This window comes from Achroia grisella, unplaced genomic scaffold, assembly GCF_030625045.1.
Source record: "Achroia grisella isolate CSIRO2021 unplaced genomic scaffold, CSIRO_AGI_Agris_v1 utg3071, whole genome shotgun sequence".
NCBI lineage: Eukaryota > Metazoa > Arthropoda > Insecta > Lepidoptera > Pyralidae > Achroia > Achroia grisella.
The window spans coordinates 730624-744571 of record NW_026712790.1 but is presented as its reverse complement, the minus strand read 5'-3'; the positions used below and the strand labels follow the sequence as shown (position 1 = coordinate 744571).

Here is a 13948-nt window from a genome sequence, read left to right as displayed (position 1 = left end):
GTGCTGCTTGTGGGGTCTACGGTCTACTGGTCTGTTCTGGTTACGAACACTGACTAGATTTTGTTTTGTGCAATAGCATATGCTGGTGGTAACTCTATTTTCCCAAATTTTAAAGACTGTATTATTGTAAACATGTACAATATTCATTTGAAAAGAATACGAGCTGAGTTTTTTGTGAGTGGTTCTCATCTGGAAATCATTCCGACCTGATGGGAGAATTGACATATCATAAGAGTCTGTAATAGACCTACATTCATAAAGATATTTTGAATTTGAATTCAAACGGGAATCGAAATTACTAAAGCCTGAGCCGAGGTTTACCCCTAGCAGTATTCTCAGACTAAAGTCGTATCCGTCAGGCGGGAGTTGGCCTTCAGCCGCTCCATAAGTCCTTTCGCAGGTTTGGAGTGCCATCTGCACTAGCCACCTATCGTCCGGTGAAGCTGTAAAGGCCAGCTTCGTACCAGACTCGGTCATGCAGAAGAGGAAATGCCACTACACATCCAATGTGGTTGTAGCCCACTCATACATAAACGAAATATCTCCTTTGGAAAGTATACACTATACGCCGAGGAGATAAATACCATCACTCCTAAGAATATCCTACAAGTCTGGTCCCTGACGGGTCTAAGTAGCGAACTCTGAAAAAAGGACCAGCACAATAGATCTATATAGGTCGCAGTGCTACAGGTCTTAACAATTGACAAAAGCCTAAAACCCTCATTAAAAAGAACGCCTCTGTGGGCCAGCGGCTCTACATACCGCTTTACTTCCAATGGTCGCGGGCTCGAATCCTCGTAAGATACATTAATTATTAGTATGATTTTGTATCCGTTGGGTGTTTTATAATATGTACGCATTTACAAAAAAAATTAATCAATATATTTGTATCAGTTATCTAGTACCTATAACACAAGCTCTGGTTAACTTGGGACTAGATGGCGCTGTGTGAGGTGTCCTAAGATATTATTGTTATTAGTAATACTTTATTGTAGAGATTATATATAAAACGACCCAATTTTTACATAGTATAAACAAAGTCATTTCCACTGTCTGTACACTTATAGCTTTTAAATTACGCAACGGATTTTAATGCAATATTTAAATGTGTTGTGTATTCAGAGCCATAAAAATACATTGTCTATGTTTATGATTAATTACTTAGTCTATGGTCTGTCGGTGTGTCGAGTCGAATCGTTTTACAAAGGGTTGTCATGTTAAATACAATAAATATAATCATATACAATAAAAGAGTCATATATCTGCAGTATTATTAATAAAATACACCTAATTGAGCAACGAACAAACACGAAAAAATGTATATGAGGAATCGAATAGGCGACCATCGGAAGTAAGACAATGTGTTAAACCACTAGACCGCCGAGGCCGTCACATTATTAATCTAATGTTATCTTTACTAAAGATTTTTACTTTATTATAACAAATTTTAGAGTGGATAACATTGTTATCTGCCGAGTTGTGCATAAGTCTTGTACCTACGAGGCCACTCTAAACACAACAACAAAGCTGACCCAGTTAATTAATTAGGATACAACTTTTTACACACAAATCAATTTATTCATTCAGATGTTTGATAATTACAATCTATTATAACAATACATTATTACTTAATTATTTATAATCATTAAGTTTCAGTGTAAGGAATACACGATTTATTTATTCCGTATTTCATTAATTTATATTTATACATTTAAATGTTGAATTAGATTGATTACCGATGACTCCAAATATATCCTACATAATATCCCTAGATATTAATACTAGAATAGTTATTTAAAAAAAAAATTAAGGATAAAAAACTTTTAATAGTTAATATCAATAATACCAAAAACGTCACGTGAACAAATTATCTTTCGTTACCCAAGTTCCACCGGTATTTATACGTCTGTTTATACGTCTATATTATTTTTATATTTGTGTAGTTTTAGATAAGAAATCTGGTAATGCACACTGATGACAATATTGTTGTATTAAAACCATATAAAATTATTGTTCAATGATACTTTAATTTTATTTGATAACATTTACTTCTTTCTACATTTCCATAAACTATAGACGACAGATATTTTTTTTTATATAACGGATAAACTCGAAAAATCGCTCTGCCTATTACATTATTGCGTAATATGAACTACATTTTATTATTACAAAAATAAAATGTAAAAATGTAAACTTTCTTAACAGTTTCACTAATTACAAGAAGTTGTAACATATAGGTATATATACATATAAATATAAACATCCATGTTATACATATAATATAGGTATACATATAAAATATCCATGTAAAATCAGATTGTTGAACCAATAATTCATTGCCTTGCCAAAGATTCAGTTGTCATTCATACCAAAAACTCTACACAATTTGGGACTACACAACGCTGTGTATATTATACAGGGTTATTATTATAAACTAGCTATGCCCGCAGTTTCATCTGCTTTAAATTATAATAAAAAAATACAATCTGTGTTATTTTGATGCATAAGCTAATATAGCTGCAAAGTTTCATAAAAATCCGTTTTTCTACGAAAGAGTGACAAACATCCATAGTTACAAACTCTCGCATTTATAATATTAATTATATAGAGAGCACTTTTTATCATAAATAGATAAATCGATCGTAGTTTAAAATATCAGACTGAATTATGACAAATCAGAGTATAATTGTTGTAGGTGCAGATAGTGGCGGCCGCGCGGCAGGCCGGGGGTCAAGGAATGTATGCCGAAACGATAACGAGGGGCGACGACCCACCCGCTCTCCTACTCTACGGCATACACTATTACTATATACATAACATTACCATATTCATAATATTATTATTTATTTAATAGCTGACCCCGAAAAGTTTTTTTGGTATATAAATCAAAATCGCTATTAAAAAATAGGGGTTGATGGTAGAAAGGTGAAAATTTAGGAATGTATGTATTATAATGACTTTATAAAAAAAAAATATATAGACAAATACTAAAAAAAACGTTAGGTGTGGACAACCCTTACCACTTAGGGGTATGAAAAATAGATAGTAGCCGATTCTCAGACCTACTGAACGTGCATATGAAATTTCATTAAAATCAGTCAAGCCGTTTCGGAGGAGTATGGTAACTAACATTGTGACACGAGAATTTTATATTTAAGATTTATACTCTTTATTGCACCAAATACAGAAAGTAGTTAAAATATTAAGATATACATTAAGTGATACAAGAGGCAGTCTTATTGTTAAGCAATCTCTTCCACACTACCTTTGTGTGGATAGAGAAATAAAGATAAAAAAAGATAGGTGGCGCAAGTAATAAACATATGTTTATAAGTGTACATATTATGGGAATGGGCATAAAAAATTACAATAAGATACCGAAGGATATATTAGATATTTAGAGTTCAGAGATTAGCCGGAACAAACAGACAGACAAAAATTGTAAAAAATATTATTTTGGTGTATGTACCGTATTTCTATTCATATGCATGTAGTAAAAAACAGTTATTTCAATATTATAAACAGACACTCCAATTTTATATATATGTATAGAGTATAGATATATAAATCGTAGGATATTTAACATATTAATTAACTTAAAGATTTATACGCTTAACACAACCAAATTTTGTAATGGCCATGTTTACAATAACATCATATATGTACCCAAAATCTTTTATAACTAAAATAATCATCATTACCATTACATAGTATAAAATGAAGTCGCTGTCGCTGTCTGTCCGTCCCTATGTATGCTTAAATCTTTTAAACTGTGCAACGGATTTTGAGGCGGTTTTTTTTAAATATATGAAGTTATTCTAGAGGAAGGTTTATATATATAACACACATATACAATGTACACCCGGGCCAAGCCGGGGCTAGTAATAAAGGTACTTTCCGCTTCTACCGTGTCTCTATAACTCTACGATGTAGGTACGCATGTATGATCTCATACAAATTAATTTACGAAATAAAACAGTCGTAGTAGATATCTTAGCGGTATCTTAGATCAACTTACAAACAGGAGCATCAGTCTATCAATCTGGACTGTGAGTCACAATACAATTGCCTGCCCACGCGTGCGCTCGCGCATTCAATACACTCCCTACCAGGGTTGCCAATTTTTCAATTCAATTCAAAATATCATATATAATATTCATATATTAACGTATTTGCGAACTTATTATTTCATTAACTTATTATTTATTTTATATATAGCGTCAAAACTGGTCACATCATGGTTTTTATTCAAAATTTGTTTATTCATGTAAGTCTTATGATCACTCTTATGATATGTCAAATCTACCGTCAGTTCGGAATGATTTCGAGATGAGAAGAACTGACAAGAAACTCAGCTCGTATTCTTTCCAAATAAATGTTATACATGTTTACAATAATACAGATACATTTTTAATTTCAAGTTTGGGAGAATAGAGTGACCATACCTGTAAAAATCCTGCTACTTCGTACTTATATTATATATATTTTTAATGGATGATAATGGAATGGTGCACCCTCCTACGCTAACGGTTTACGCTGGTGGGGCACCAGAGGATGATAAGATGAGCATGAGGCCAGGTTACCGCATAGTGACAAATCCACTAAGAAAAAATCACAATGGAGGTCAACCTGACATGGTACATGCTAGCAATAAGATCATTAATCTCATTACCAACAATCCCATTTACGACGGGTATTCGAATATCGTATTTGTACGAGATTTTTGGTCTTCGCTACAACTACGTTTCTATTTTAGTACATTTTTGTACAAGATTTAGACCAAAGTAAGTTTGAAAACTTGAAAGTTCGAATATCGTATTTGTACGAGATTTTTGGTCTTCGCTACAACTACGTTTCTATTTTAGTACATTTTTGTACAAGATTTAGACCAAAGTAAGTTTGAAAACTTGAAAGTTCAACTCCAATCTAAATAACTCTGTTTATGATATATAGGTATAGATTTGACCTATCGTCGATTTGGTGTGCTTTCGAGCTAAGAAGAAGTGATAAGAAACTCAGCGCTTGTTCATTTCAAATGAGCTTGTACATGATTACAAAAATACAGATGTTTTTTTAAATTCAGTAAGGGATAATATAGTGACCATATAAATTCTGCATTTTTGACATAAGTATATAATTCAATAAGTAGTTAACTTATAAAACAGTTATATTCCTTTTTATAAATTTCAAATTTATGTGCACTCACTAAGGCATAAGTTACAGTGTGCTATATACTTAACTTACGAGTTGTTATAATTTCCGGAGAACAAAAACTTTGTGCAAAAGATTCGATAATGTTATAGACTTTGTCCAATCGACTATAAAGTTTATAATCGAACAAAACTTTAGTGGATTATTATTAGGCACATTGATTGAAGTAGAAAAAGTATAATCCATCACATTTAAAATAAGTATTGTTGCTAAGTAACAGTTTGTATGTAACGTGCAACTGCGATCGGAACGAAGTAAATTATATTTACTACTATATATGTAATCCACTCAATATCTCTATCAATTATACAAATAGAGTTAATTTTCAACCTCTTCTGTCATTCAAAGAAAGATGAAGTACGAGATTGTAGCCAAATGGTGCCAATGTACGAGTTTTTACCTTCATTGTACGAGGCAAATATTTGTAAGGTTGACAACCCTGCTCCCTACACCCAATGCTATGCTATCCTATGTTGTCATACTACTAGCCGAATGCCACTGATATAAATGAGCAGGATATTTCTAAATTGAGAACGTTGTTATATTAATTAGAAAGTGTATAGGCCTTTATATTGAGTACTTGCTTTTTATATTTTATCGGACCACGTGTTATTTTGCGGAAGTTCATCATTACTTAATAAGACATATTTTATTTTAATGCGATTTTATAATTTATTGTTGGTCGTATATTTAATATTTTTTCTATTTGAGTAATTGAATTAGTGCTAATTGGTAATTTGTATTCACACACTTAAACTTAAAAAGTAACAATAAAATTATTTAAAAGAGCAACACGCAAGTTTCTTGCTCGTTCTTCTTGTGATGAGACAGATTTTCTAATGAGCGGTATATTAAAAAAAAAATGTGATGACTATTCAAAAGTGCTTAATTGGCTATGGTAGCGGCATTAAAAAAAATTATATAAATCTATAAAGTAATTTTACTATTTCTATGTAATTGATATGGCCAACAAGCTGACCACTTGATGGTAAACGGCAACCGTCGCCTATACTCATGAACAGCACTAAGTATAACGTTATCCTGTGACATCTGTGATACTAATCATGATTTGCCGATCCAGAGATATCTTGCCGCTTGTTCTGTATCCAAGTACATATATATATACATAAACACTATTTCTTTGCGTTGCTTATTTTGAATGACGTAGGAGATGGGGGAGTCTAGATGATTACGTCATCGTTAATTATTTACTTTTTTACACGAATTTCAACCCTCATATTTTTTTTGCTAAAAAAACACTAATTGAAAAATGTTTACGTAAGCATGGGGGGAGGGGGAAATAGCTTTGCTTACTGTTGCTGACGAGGAGGATGGGGGGGGGGGTAAATAATTGTAATAAATATGCTTACGTAATACTTGAACTATGCTTCTGAATATGAAATATGCTTAAGTAAAAGTAGGGGCCAAATTTTACTATCTAATCTGCACTCCCAAAAACAGGTTACAAAGCAAGATGAAATATATGAGACCGAGGTAGCTACTAAACGACATTGCAAGTAATTTCTCTAAATTCCAGCACTGAGTATTCCTTTATAAAAACCCCATTGAATAAATAAACACAGAACATCCTCGAGGAGTTGGAATGAATGGCCTTAAATGAACTTTCCACAAGCACTCCACGAACATATGACCCAAATCGGCTCTGCTAGATCACAGAGTAAACAAATCCTTAATAATAACAGTCGACATATAACAAAACATTTTAAAATTAAACGCATGACTCAAATATATATCTATTGAGATTAACGATGATTTATTTTTTATTACATCTGTGCACGACGCACCTCTTTGTGTATTATTTATGTATTTTGTCTATTATTTTATATAGAAAAATATATATGACATTATTATTCTTGTTCTGCTATTATACTTTTATACATAATATTATATTATTGCTTCCTAAAACCCGTGTCTGTATAATTATATCTACCAGCCCCATATATATACAGTCCTTCGTTCACAACATCATTGCATAGTATAAAACAAGTCGCTGTCGCTGTCTGTCCGTCCCTATGTATGCTTAAATCTTTAAAATTACGCAACGGATTTTGAAGAGGTTTTTTAATAGATAGAGTGATTCAATAGGAAGGTTTATATATATATATATATATATAATACATGTACACCCGTAGAAGTCGGGGCGAGTAGCTAAATGTGTCGCGAGTGGCGAATTTGAAAATTTATAAATTTTTACTACTATTTATAAATTTCAAATTTTAATCTGTAGGTCTAGTATTAAACTGAAAAATCAATTAGATCTATAATCTGTACCTATATGGCTATTAAGAATTTACCTATTACTAACTCTACTCAAAATCGTGTTGCGAATTATTTTTATACCTTTTTATTATCTATGTATTTTACAATATTATATTGTTTTTATATGACATCAGTCATTATTACATAATATTTTACGACTATACTGGTGCCGTTTTGTTTACTCGTCGTCTTGATCTCCATCCTTCACACTTCGTCTGTTTTATTTGTCTTCTATAAAAGATACTTGCTCCATCTTTAGCCAAATTTGTCAAATTTTTAATAATCTAATAAACGATTTATCTATCTTGAGCTCAGTTTAGTTATTTAGTCGTGAAATGATAATAAACAGATCGACAAGCGGACAGACTTCCGCATAATATTAAGAATGTACAGATCCTATATGACAGTATTTAAAAGAATAAAAAACATATTATTAAAGGAACGTAATAATTAATTTAAATTGATTTTATTGTTGTATACATATTTCTCTGTCATTTTTTTTTACCAAAGCAAAACAAGCAATAAATATAGTATAGTATAAGTATATATTATATTTATATAACATAAATTATATATGTACATAGGTTTTGTTTATACTGTAATAAATATAATTATTTATTATAGTATTAATATCACAAATTTTCGCCATTACTGCCCTACTACGCTTTCTAGTTCTACCCAAAGGTTTGCTGGTAGAGAATGCCATATGGCATTAAGCTCGCCTCTTGTACACTCTTTTAAAGTGCAATAAAGAATTAAAACAATAAATAAACAAATAAATGAGCTAATAATTAATTTAAATTGATTTTATTGTTGTATATTTCTCTCAGTCAAATTGTTATTACTTTACCAAAGTAAAACAAGTAATAAATGAGCGTTTTTCAAAGCCATCGAGATATAAAAAAAACAAAATCTCTTGTTGTTGGTCACAAGATCATCACCGTTGCAAATTTTCTTCCAAGCATGAATTTTTGGAAAAACTTGAGGAAAAACCATCTGGCAACTTTACCCAATAAACATCTGGCAACTCTGCTCAATTGTTGTAACATATTTTTTACTCCATATATAAGTTAATTGCAGATAAAGTTACATTAGGTGTCCAGTAGGTGTTATAATTGCTTATACCAATGTATCTGACAATTCATATCCGCTATAAATCATACCAAAATTGATAGTTACTGTATCAAACCCAATTATTTAACCAATTGGTGATCTATAAAACCATTGGGCGTTATATATTTTATTTAAACTATAGCAACGCAATTTTTAAATTTGTTTATTAATCTTATTAGAACATTTTATACGTAGGTGTAGATGATTTAGTAAACTTAAATAACAAATTAAGTCATATTTTAAAATGCTGTGATTCTCATGCTTAGAGTACGAGATGGAAATCTATACATATAAAAAAAAATTGGAGTGTCTGTTTGTAATATTGATATAATCGTTTTTTACTACATACATATGAATATAAATACGGTGCATATACCAAGATAACATTTTTTACAATTTTTGTCTGTCTTATACTTTATTGCACTTTTAAATGCAGTAGTAAACCTAATTATATATAAAGTGAGCAAAAGTGGACTTATCACTAAAAGAGATCCCCAGTCAACCTAACAGTATAGCATAGCTATTAGATTATATTATCTGTGCTATTAGTGAGTGGATAAAACTAGTGCAACTAATTCCTATTGTTAATTATAGATCAGGTTAGATGACATTGACATAGATAATGTAATAAACACTAAAGAAACTTATTCTAAATTTAGTAATGACATATCGTGTAAATTAAATATTGTAATGGGTGAAAACTGTGATTGGTACAGTTTATGTGTAAATAATATAAATGACGTAGTGGAGTAACTTGAAACAGTCATGCTCGCTATAAAGTTCAACCTTGTGGCGGCGTGGTGGGCCGGGTCGATGTGCTCCCTCTAATATGGTTGAATGCAATGATGGCTAGCTCATCCGTCATACTTGTGAACGGGTGCTGCTTGTGGGGACTGGTCTGTTCAAGTTGCGAACACTGATTTGATTTTTTGATTTTTTTATATAGCATTTGCTGGTGGTCACTCTATTCTCCCAAATTTAAATTTAAATGAAATAGTATTATTGTAAATATGTACCTACAACATTAAAAAAAAAAAAAAACGAGATGAGTTTCTTTTAAGTTATAAACAAAACGAAATCATTCCGAACTGATGGTAGATTTGACATATCATAAGAGTCTACAATAGACCTACATGAATAAAGATATTTTGAATTTTGAATTTTGAGATGACTGTGATACTAAACATCATGATGTTACTATCAATCATGGATATTAACCAATAATGTGTCGACAAACAGACAATAACCAATGTTAAGAATTTGTCATGATTTCCAGGGGAGTCCGCGTGGATGTCAACCTGACCCATTGCTAGCAATGGGACTATCAGTCCATATTACTCACCATTTTCTTTTATACTTTATTGCACTTTTAAATGCAGTAGTAATCTTAATTATATACAAAGTGAGCAAAAGTGGACTTATCACTAAAAGACATCTCTACCAGTCAACCTAACAGTATAGCATAGCTATTAGTGAGTGACACTAGTCCAACTTTATGCATAGGGCCTTAGCCCCCCCATAAAGAGAGATTCCCCATAAAGAGAGACTCCCCATAAAGAGAGATTCCCCATAAAGAGAGATTCCCCATAAAGAGAGATTCCCCATAAAGAGAGATTAGTAGGGATCAGTGGTTCCCAATTAGTTTTTGCTGCGTACCACTTCAAAAAAGACCTCAAACCTTGCGTACCCCGTATTGCAAGCAATCACACAAATATTATAATTGTGAAAGTTTGTGAGTGTGTGTGTATGTTTGTTTTACTAATAGCTTGTAACCCCTTGATGTAACTTCACGTACCCCTGGGGGTACGCGTACCTCTAATTGGGAAACACCGGTTTAAATGACTGTGATACTGTTGTAGAAATATGTAGTAAAACTATTTATGACTGGAAAAATGTATTTAATGGTAAGATGGTAGAGAGTTAGGTGACATAATATAATTTTGTTTTTATAATTTTGATTAGAGTAATCAAGAAAACTTTAAATATATCAAAAGAGTTTCTTAACAGATACTAAAACTACTACATCATGATACTACTATCAATCATAGGCATTAATGAATAATGTGTCCACAAACAGACAATGACCAATGTCAAGTGTCAACCAGAATAGATCGAGAAATATACTTTGTTTTTTATTTATTTCAGGAGCCACCAGTTTAAAAAATAGAAGTAATCAATAAATAAACTTTATATTATTTTCAAAACTTATATTTCTTTTTGACGGTCTCGGTAGCCACAAACTTTTAAGTTTGTATTTATATCTATATAATACGTATTTGGATAAAAAAATCCAACAGTTTAAAAACATCAAACCTAATAAATATATTGTGTTAAATAGTTCTAAGGTCCATAATAATTGTTTTTTTTTAATCTAACCCGCACCAGATTTGGGCTCTTTGGCGGTTCACGAACCACTGGTTGGGTATCATGGGTCCAGCGTAAACAAACTCAATGAGTTACTACATGTCAACGTGAATCGTGATGACATGTCACACACACTTACATTATATTGTTTATATAAAATATTTTTATTTTTTCTTAAAATTCAAATGTACTTTATATAAGATTTTTTGAATAGTCACATTTTTTTATTCTACCACTCATTCGAAACGCAGACTCATCACAAGAAAAATGGGCAAGAAACTTGTGTCTTGCTATTTTAAATAAATATTGTTTTAAATAGATTTACATTAACAAGGATTAGGCATGCGACTATCAACATAATTCATAATATCTTGTTTATAGCTAGATTGAAGATATCCTTCTTAGAGAAGTTACTATTCCATAAATACTTTACTCTATTTATTACAATGAGCATAGTCACTTAATAAAATTAACTTTTTAAGTTACTATTATTTATTACTAGTGGTTGCCCAGTGATCAAAATTCGATAATAATGAATTTAACATTCGGTAAGACTATATATAGACAAATAATATTGCACCCGCAACTTCGTCCGCGTGGAATTTAACTTTATTTTTCTAAAATAAAAGTAGCCTAAGTTACTACTTATTACATCAGCTACCTGCCAAAAAAAATGCCGTCAAAATCGGTCCAGACATTTCAGAGATTAGCCGGTACAAACAGACAGACAGACAGAAGACAAAAATTGTAAAAAATGTTATTTTGGTTTATGTACCTTATTTATATTCATATACATGTAGCAAAAAACGGTTACATCAATATTACAAACAGACACTCCAATTTTATTTATATGTATAGATTTGTATTAGTCTTGTTTTTTTTTGTATTTATTGTATCAATATATAGATGACTAAACGCTTGCCGTGTCAGTATTTATATAATAAAAACTAAAGTAGAGCATTTTGTGCACCAGTTGAACGAGTAGAGTAAACAAACTCAGCTGATCACACTTGCCTCTATAAAACTGTCATTTGTGACCTTTTATGACCTTTTGTCTTTATATTTGTATATACAAAGAATATGTTACGGTATTGTCTAAAATTATTATTCATTATTTTATTTATTGGAAGTAATGTGTTACACAGTACAGGAAGTTTCATCTAAATATATATAACTCAAAGGTGACTAACATAGTGATCTATCAACGCACAGCCCAAACCACTGGACGGATCAGGCTGAAATTTGGCATGCAGGTAGATATTATGACGTAGGCATCCGCTAAGAAAGGATTTTGATTAATTCTACCCCCAAGGGGATAAAATGGGGATGAAACTTTGTATGAAACTTTGTCAATTTTAAACCGATCGGGCTGAGACTTTGCATGCATAAAGCTACTATGACGTAGGCATCCCCTAAGAAAGGATTTTGATAAATTCCACCCCTAAGGGGGTAAATTTATGAGAGCGAAGCCGCGGGCAAAAGCTAGTGATACATATAAGGTGACCCGGTGAACTACGTATCACCTAAATTAAGTCTTACTAGCTGTGCCCGCGGTTACAACCACGTTAAATATAAGATATCTCCGCTCCCTCTAACGTTTATCAACACAGACACACCACAATCGAGTGGAGTGGCCCCAATTGAGCGTTTATTAACGTCTCGAGATCTAACGATGCACCGCACAACGTACAGACAAACAAACAGACACGCAAGCGCGCAGCCGTAGCCGCAGCGCAGTTCAATCGTCCCTCGTTATCTTTGATGCACTTAACTGTGGGATAAATTGTAGTAACATTAATTAGGTTTTGAGTAGGGATGTTAAGGAGCTCCGTAACGGTAACCGAAACTTTCGGATATCCGATATAATAAAATATCCGTAACCGTAACCGAATCCGAAATAAAAGTTTCGGACAATATCGGAGACAGAGTTAGACACGTTATGTAACCATTTTATTTAGCTATTTGTATTTTATCCGTAACTGAAATTATCCGAAACTAACGGATAATCTGAAATAATTTCATATCCGCATCCGTATCCGGTATAGTAATCATTCCTATATCCGAAAGCTATCCGTATCCGAAATTTCATATCCATAACATCCCTGGTTTTGATTCCCATTCAATTATAAACTATGGACATTTATAATATAAATTAAACCATACGATTAAAACATGTAATTTTCAACAACCGCTTATTAATCTAATAAATTATTAAATTAAAACCATTAAATTCACAGTCACTCTATTCTCCCAAATTTGAATTTAAATGAATCTGTATTATTGTAAACATGTACAACATTTATTTGAAAAGAATACGAGCTGAGTTTCTTGTCAGTTCTTCTCATCTCGAAATCATTCCGAACTGACGGTAGATTTGACGTATCATAAGAGTCTGTAATAGACCTACGTGAATAAAGATATTTTGAATAAAAACCATGATGTGACCAGTTTTGACGCTATATATAAAAATAAGTTCGCAAATACGTAAATAGTAGTAATATATAATTTGCCTTAAAATTCAAATCAAAAATCATTTATTCATGTTTTTAGCCTTATGAACGTCAAATTTTTACATTATAATTTTATTTTTATTTTTTTCTACCGTCTTATGGTTGACTGGTATACCTTACGTGTTAAGTTCGCCATACGTACATTTATATATTATTTGTTTGTTTGTAACACTTTATTGCACAATAAATACATTTAAATTAACTAAAGATACAACGATCTTAAAAAAATATATCTAAGATGTACAATGGCGGACGTATCCCAAAAGAGGGATTTCTTCCAGTCAAATTGTATTCACTCAATTGTATTTGTGCATTAAAGTTTATTTTTTTTAAGGACAGTTCATTTAAATTATGTACTTCAAGTAATCATTTTGTGATAGGCATTGCCTCATAACATTAAAGACTATATTTTAGGGTAGTCAGCGCCGCTGACTGCCATGACATCGGTCGGTATTACACGCCCACATTTA

The 13948-nt window shown here is 31.8% G+C and overlaps 1 protein-coding gene across 1 annotated transcript in view; it reads right to left on the bottom strand.

The window, feature by feature from the left end:
- Window positions 1–13948, bottom strand: part of LOC131843392 (von Willebrand factor C and EGF domain-containing protein-like) — a 43241-nt gene that overhangs the window by 10204 nt on the left and 19089 nt on the right. The window lies entirely within an intron of this gene.